This window comes from Pholis gunnellus, assembly GCF_910591455.1.
Source record: "Pholis gunnellus genome assembly, chromosome: 14".
NCBI classification, from domain to species: domain Eukaryota; kingdom Metazoa; phylum Chordata; class Actinopteri; order Perciformes; family Pholidae; genus Pholis; species Pholis gunnellus.
Window position 1 is genome coordinate 8,033,146 of NC_136541.1, and position 8,872 is coordinate 8,042,017.

An 8,872-nucleotide genomic window follows, 5' to 3' on the forward strand; every position below is an offset into this window, starting at 1 on the left:
CATACGTGTCCCCTTCTGCGTCCTCAGTGGACAAACTGTTCCGGTTGAGTTTGTCTGTGTCCGAGAGAAAAGAAAAAAGAAAAAAAAACAGACTTGTTCCGAGAAGAAGCTAACAGCGCTAGCAGACAGCTAAGCTAAGCTAGCCTTAGCTCCGCCGCTGTAGTCCAAGGCCACAAGTGAAGTTTGAGCTGCTTTTTACAGCAACTGTCTCAATTTAATGTCAACTTTAAGAAGCCCCGCGCACGCCGCACCACCGCAGTGCATATTCTCGATAACAAGACATACGTTGCACGCGGGGGGAAATCGCAGTAAAAGGCGACCGTTAACTTTAATTTAGAGGGATATTTCGGAGCCGTTTTGCTGCTGACTCGATGGTTGTGGCATGCGTGGCGTAACGTTAGCGTGTCTTTCGTAAAAAAAAAAAAAACGAAAAAAAACCCCTCACAATACTCAAGCTCTCCAGCGAGCACAAACCACAACAGGCGGTTTATTTCGACGGTGAAATAATGTTCTTTAGCTCCAGAGAGACAACTCCTCTTCAGTCAGTGCAGAGATTTCAGCGGAGATCTCCTCTCTCTCTCTGGGAGGTTGACAGACAGACTTCGTGGCTCTCAGCTCTTCTTTTCTTTTCAGGAACAGAACATACATACTAATGTGTGTGTTCCAAGTTGTGTTGACGCTGCTGTTACCACACTCGTGCTGAAGTATCAGAATGAGAGAAAAGTATGTTGAGATAAAGTTTTGGAGTTGTTGTTTTTTCCACAGACAGAGGTAGATTGTACAGTCTCGCTCCCGTAGGATTCCCCTTCTTCTTCTTCTTCTCCTTCTTCTTCACAGCCTCTCCGCCAGTAAACAAACCTTTGCCAGTGAGCCAGATGGGCTTCAGGGGAAATACGGACTGGAGCTTATTGGATTACACAACCAAACTGATCCTCATGTAACGCGTTAAAGAGTCATTCGTCTACTTCTATACCGCTACTTTGTAGTGTAAAACACTTGACATATTAATTACAGAAGGCTGCTAGGGATTCATTTAGATGTGAGTTTAATATGACCACATTATGCACACTGTACAATAAATCACTTCTGGCCAAATCAAACACAAACACCGTTACTCTGTTGTTTGGTTAAATCTTCGCACTACTGTTTAGTTAATTTAATATTATTCTATTGTAAATAAATTGTGCATTTTTATATCTAATATTTTTACTCTGTTAGTCTTATTGTATATATTGTGCATTTGATATTTGCATTTATTTGTACTCTGTTATTTTATTTACCTGTACCATAATTAGAATATCATTAATAAAGTATCGATCTATCGATCTATCTATATTGCTACTATAAATACAAATACACCAGAACTGATACAATTCGTCGATGATTGCGTTGAGAGAAAAATGATCGGCATCTATTTTGATAATTAATTAAGTAATGTAAGTGAGTCATTTTCAAGCAAACATCGGGAATTTAGGATTTGCAGATTTTCTTTGTATATGAAAATACGTATACTGTTATTATTAGGTGACTACCTCCTTGTTGTCAACGCCTTTAAACAGTGATCAGTGATACTTTTTACAGACTAAACAAATTACTGATTAATTGATTAATTAAGAAAATAATGGATATTGAAAATGTAATTAGTTTCAGTCCGAAAATACAACACATTTAACTATAATCATAGCATATGATAATAATATTAATAATAATACTTTTTCAGCTGCTCATTTAAAAAAGAGTTAGAAGGGATATTTTACAATTTTTGACTAATTGAATCTACATAAAACTGGAACTTTCTTCAGTTTAGGCCCAGTGGATAGAGTGGGTTGTCCCCAAATACAGAGTTTAGATGATTAACATAACAGTATAATTATTCATAGACAGCTACAGTGATTGGCTAGCAGCATCCCCTGACACAAGACACATTACCACAGCAGAGAACAAACATCAGAGTCAGAATTTGATAGAACAAGTCGACTCTGGAACCTGAACTTAACTCAAGTACCTCTTGTTAACTTTTTGCAGACCTTTCCACCACATCTCCCCGTCTTTCTCCGTGGATGTGGTTTACTCTGTTGTCATGGAGAGGGCTCAGTTGTTGTTGATCTCCAGTTAGATTTGTTCACATTGCGACATCACACAGAGGAGCTGATCTAAGTGGCTTATTCAACTATTTTATTAAACAACAATTGTGAAATTTCGTGTTTTCTCAGAATCCCTTCACAACATGTACAGCAGAAAATACCAGATTTTTTTCATGGTAAGTTGCACAGACACCAGGATTTCTAAGAAGTACAAATATTACAGTACTAGTATACAGTGTGGTTTAATGTGTATACGGCAAATACAGATATGCAACATGCAAGGTCCAAGTGTTCAGAATAAAATAGTTTAGCTAAAGTAGAGTTGTAAAAACAGGTAGTTAAATGACCATCATAGTGTGGTTGTAGCCCAGTAGTGGTGAGATTTGATGGAGGTTTGTTAAAAAAGACTGTTTGATTATAAGACAGTTATTTCTCTGTACACGTCGTTTAAGTCAGTCTATAGATGACATGATAGTTACATGATAATAACATAAAAGGCAAAGTGACAATTACAAATTTAAATGATTCTTGTTCAGCACGAACCATAGCAAAAACATGCAATTTTCTTTTTTCACTGATAAGTTTAATTGTAAGTTTAGTTATTCATAAAAAAATGCAGTAAGCAAATACTTAGTGTCAATTCAAGCGGTACAAACAATTACAGAGATTGTAATTTCATAGTTTGAAAGATACAGTAAACTCAATACCAACAGTACTGACTTCCTCCATGATGTCAGAAACTGGCGTACAGGTTTTGTAAAGACCTTTAATGTGGTGGTGAAGTGGTTAATAATTATGTTGGGTTTGAGTTTTGTATATTGAGTTTAAGATTTGAGTTTTGTATATTGAGTTTAGGGTTTGAGTTTTGTATATTGAGTTTAGGGTTTGAGTTTTGTATATTGAGTTTAAGATTTGAGTTTTGTATATTGAGTTTAAGATTTGAGTTTTGTATATTGAGTTTAAGATTTGAGTTTTGTATATTGAGTTTAAGATTTGAGTTTTGTATATTGAGTTTAGGGTTTGAGTTTTTTTTATACAAGCACAGTATTTGAGATTTCAAGGTAACAATATAACTATGAAGTTTCCCTGCTTGCATTCAGCATTTTAACTTATGACAACTAAGTTCAGACAATCATGAAACATTTTGTCACTTGTACATGAATTCATTTGGGTGTTATATTCCTTCCAACTCAACTCAAGATCACATGCTTTTGAGGAAAGGACCCAAAACAAAAACCCATCCTTACTTCATCTTTGCAAAGAACTAAGAGTGAAATGAAGAAGATCCTCTGTTATTTAAAGACGCCGACGGGAAACGACGAGGAAGGAAATCCTTGTTCGATTCAACCATTGTTTAAAAACAGAACTTGGTTCTCCGTTTGATCCCGTGATGTTCTCACACTCAGACAGACTAATGGAAAAACATCAAGATTAGATATTTCGAACATGAGCTCTCAGAGGCCGAAAATATCTGAGATGTGTGTGTGTGAGCTGCAATCGTGCCACAATGCCATCTCCATCACCACGGCTGATTCACTCCCTGTTTACATCCTCCATCAAAGCGGGATAATCATGTCCTGTTGTTTATTGCACGGAAACAGATTTTACTGGAATACAAAAACAAAAAAAAGCTGCACTTTGCGACATTTTAATCATCGCTTTGCTGGGAAATATTCTCTGGCCTTGATTATTTTCTACAAAGCAGGCAGGTGATGTGAATGAACACGAACCTCTTTCTGCCGGTGACGCAGGCATCGATTCAGTGGGAAGTAAAACAGGAGAGCAGCTCATTAGTAAAATCAGCGGTTCGTAATCAGAGTTATTTACCAAGAGAAGAAAAGGCTCAGAGGCTCTCATGTGTTCACAACAACACGTCAGAAAAACAGAAGCAACCGGGTCAAGAGGTGATGCTCGCTAACGCCTTCCAACAACAAAGAGGGAGAAAAGGATTTCCAGAAGTGATTAGTTACTGACTATTGGACTATTATTGGACCAGCATGCAATGCAGGAGCGTCGCAGAACCAATGTGCAGCGCTGTGAATTCCATATCCGAAACATAATCCCATGTAGAGTGTGCAGTCTGTGGGAGTGAGGTCCTTTAATGAGATCAACGTGACTGGGTGAAGCCATGTCCCACTTCCCATTCATGAGTTCATTTTTGATTCTCACAACAAATATATCATCAGTAGGAAGTTCAGGTTTCGTCTGCTTGTAATGGATATTCTGTCGAAGAGGGAAAAAAAGGTTTGTGTACGGGTTTTGCATGGAAGATAGCGGGACAATAATAATAATAATCATAATAATGTAATAAAATGCGTTGTTTCATCTCTGCATACCAATAAACAAAAATAATTTAATTGAATAATATATCCAATATCCAATGACAGAAGATTAAAATCTGCAAAATAAACCGATACAACATATCAGAACTATTTTCGATATGTTAAATGTGTTGTACATCAGACAGTGCCGTACCTTCTTTAGCCTCTTTTTCAGCCCTAGATATTTATGTTGTGTGGAAGTGAACGTCCATTAACATCCATCTGTTCGCCATTTTACAATGTCAGACGTCTCCTTAATCTTGAAGCACTAAAATACAAAAATGAAAGACACCTTGTTACCTGAAGCTGTCAAGGGGGTTTCCATGTGGCTTTGACGTCACAACGAAACAATATATAGAGCATTTCACAGTTTGAATGTAGACATATTCCAAATGTGTCCCAGGTTATTTCCAGTTGCACAGTATGTGAATGACATCAGCTGACAGGAAGTAAACATGGACCCAAGCTGTTGCCAAGCAAAGCAATTCCATTGAGTCATGCTAAAATGCAACCTTTTAGACAGGTACATTCAGACAATGTGAGAGAAAGAAAGAGTAAACATGTTCTAGTAGAATCCTCAAATACAAGCGCGAACTTGGATATGAGCACAATTTGTCTTCTTTATTAAACCAGTGAGGCCAAAGCAAAGTACGTGTCCTACTTTGCTATTTTGACCAGATTAGGGTCATTATGGCTCAGAGCGATTGATGTGTTATTGAGGCTGAGATGAACAAAAAACAAGTGACTCATAAATGCATGATGTGAATGCTGTGACCAGCCGGCTGCCTGTTGCCGGGGACTAAAAAAAGGTCATTTTTTTTTAGCCGTGTCTTCTTATCCTGACGACCTCCTAATCCTGACCTCTGCTGGGGCCTGTTGAAGGTGGAGCTGACTGTACTTTTAACTCAACATGGACACAGTGTCTGTAGCCCCTTTCCTACTGGACAAAAACCCACTAAAGAGTGACGAGTTGATGAAGCGGATGAATCTGCGAAGACGGTGCGTAACAGCAGCATGAACGTACTGAAGGTGGAGAGACAATCATATTTAAAAGAGACAGCAGCCGGATGATATAGGCTACCCATGTAATTGTTTCGTTGTGCTATTGAATAAAGGAGACCAGCTGATCTAAACAGCTGATATTATGATTGACAGCCCCGACCAATGACAGCAAGGACATTATGAGCGAGCATGTGTGAGGAGTGATTGTATGAGAAATGACTACGGGCTTAGGCATGCAAGAGTAACGCTCGCGCTTCATGTGGTGTTTAAAATCAACTTCCTCCACACATATGAAGAGTTTATGTATTTAGATCTGATGTGGCGGTTGTTCATTCGTTGAAAACACTCAAAGGAACCTTAAAGTTTTGCACGTTTTTGTTTTTGTTATGGCAAAGATCATTTATTTACTTTAAATCACAGCTGACCATTTTGCAGATGATGCTGGTGTATTTAAGAGCTATGCTTTTCTCCTACAGTAGGAATAATTCAGCAGGTTCATTTAAGGTCGGTTCATCCCACAAGGTAAACAACAGTACATCCAAAAAATGTATGAGGAAAACATACATTTTGATTTCATTTTGTTTTTATACTATTGTTTGAATAATGTAGTGTTGTGCTGCTTTTATCTAAGGTTTTATAAATGTATTACATTTTAATCCAGACTTGGTTACAAAGCTGAAGCTAGTGTCAATAATCTTATAATCAATTTTCATCACAAAATGGTCAGAAAATCTGGAAAGTACACATGATTTGCAGCTGAGGAGCCATTACACCGGTATGTTCTGACAACCATCAACCCATCAACAAATACTGAGTACGTTAAGTCATTGGCTACCATTTTACAAAGCACCCCAAGTCTTTAGACAGATTTATTCCAACAGGCATTGATTTCCATTCATTTTATCAAAGCATCATTTGTGCGAGAGCTGAAAACTTGCTTGAACAATTTCCCGCCATTTGGTTTCCTGTTCAAGTGACGTGCAGTCAAGTAATCTGAGGATGCTGCTTGGTGAAAGAACTGTTCCTTAGCGGGGCCTTCAAGGAAGCTTCAACATCCGATATTTACATGTTGGCTGTCAAAAAGCATTGATTTCACAACCTCTGTTGTCAGGAAATCAGATTCGGAAGACGAACAATAAGCAAACATGGACTTCCTGGAAATTAATCTGATTTTGGCACGAACATTAAAAAGCTGCTTGGCAGCAGTCTCTTAAGTGGTTTCAGGGCAACAACAATGTACAATGATAACACAAAGACAACACAATGAAAACATGACTAAATGTGTTAAATGCTAAATAAAACAAATAAAAACAATTAAAATGTGAAACATTTAAGCTGTTTTAATGATCTTGTGGCCAGTACAAGGCTGAACAACTCCCAAACAGCTGATAGGCACCATAACATATGATTGAATTGATACAACATGTTAGCTACCAATACAGCCAACAAACAGAACAACACTGACGTCTTGTTTCTGGTCACCTGGAAAATGTTAAATCATTATTCCCCGGCTTTTTAATTAAGCTCTTTGGTTTGGTGTCCACCAGCTCTTGTGAAAAATAATCTGTTGTTTTAGTTGATAGACGCTCAACGTTCTCAGCAGATCGTGGCCATTTTGGGTTCAATAGATCCCTTTCACATCACAAGTAGTCATTTTATTTAATTTTATAACAGGTATGGTAAGAAATGGTGGAAAGTAACTAAATACATTTATTCAAGTACTGAATTTAAGTACAGTTTTTAAGGAACTTGTACTTTACTTGAGTATTTCCATTTTATGCTACTTTATTCTTCTACTCCAATTCAAATATCACAAATATTTTACCTTTTAAATCATTCCATTTACTTTAAAGCTTGAGTTACTTTGCAGATTCAATTTAATAATACAAAATATAAACTAACTGATAAACGATGATGTATTACTATTAAACTACCCATTAGTATATAGAGCAGTTAGAATCAGCTCCACCTTTACCAGACGATTCTTTAATGCATCTATAATTAAACAATAATATAATAACATTATTCTGAGTGGACCATCCTGCATAATGAGCACTTTTACTTTTGGTACTTTAAGTATATTTTGATGCCAATACGTTTGTACTTTTAATTAAGTCAAATTCGAATGCAGGACTTTCTACATTGGAGTTTTGCTACTTTTACGTGAGCAAAGTATCCGAGTACTTCCTCCGCCACCAATGGTGACCCTGATGTTGACTTTGGTACAGCTTAGTGCAAAAATGTATGTGTTTGATGAGGCTCACAAGGAAATAAAAACGTTTAAATGTAGCTTACTATACTACGCTGTAAAAAAGAAAATAAAGAAAAGTGGGCAGCAATTTGAAGTAGACAAGATTTGTGGTAAACGGCCTGAAACATTGAAAAACCCAGCGATGTGTTACTTTAACTGCCACTCACAGCATTAGTTTATATTGTTTCTTCTACAGTAATGACATCCTGTAAATGTGCTTAAAACGATCAGCTCACTACGGGGAGCGATTAAAGCGCTCCGACAAAAGGAAGCCTGAAGCTGCATGCAGCCGCCTTAATGACAGCCACACTGTACCTAACTCCAACATGAAGGTCTGTAGGTAGCACCCTGTTTGAATGCGACAGCAAAAACAACAGGGCCAGGGTTCAGAGTGATAAGGCTGACTCACTGTTATTGTGAACACACTGCGACATACCGGTGTTATTTCTGTAAGTCTGCAGTATCTAGAAGAGTTGAAGGAGATATTTTGTGAGGTAGTTTCAAATTGATTACACTTTTTTTTTTTTTTAAAGCATGGCCTTGTGTGCGAAACAGCCGTTGCACGCAGGCAGCCGCACTTATCCCCGAGTCAATCGTCAACTACATGTGCTAGGAAGTCATATGAGGAAACATTGGTGGTCTGCATATAGAACATGGGAACGCAGGCATTGTGGCAGAGGTTAGTGACAAACACAGGTTCACACAGACCTGTTTGACTGGAAGAACAATGAGGTTCACACATGATTCATTCCAGGGCTCTTCCTAGACGCCAGTACGCTACACGTCTCCACCACAGGAAAAGATGCTGCCGTGTGTCAGGGTCGAGTGGGACATCCACCACTGGGGCCCACTTCCCCTTCCCACTGCGTCAATGGTTCTAAAGAAAGATTTCTTCCTGCTGACAGTTAAAGTATTCGCAAAGACAATACGTTAAGTTTTGAGGCCCGAGCTTGATGGATGCGCTCGCCTCTCTGAGGTTAATGGACACTCACATTTATAGTATCGGTGCTGTGGACCGTGTATGGCCTGCAGCCAAGACCAGGAGGCCGGGTTTCAAACATGTAAGCACTCTTCCACTCTCATGCACCTAATTCAAGCCTGGAAAGTAAATGTGCTATGACAGCGACTCTGCATCACAATACATTCCAGCAGCTCCCCCAAATTGTCACATGGCCTCTTTTCATCCCCAACACGAGCACAAAGAAACGACAGGG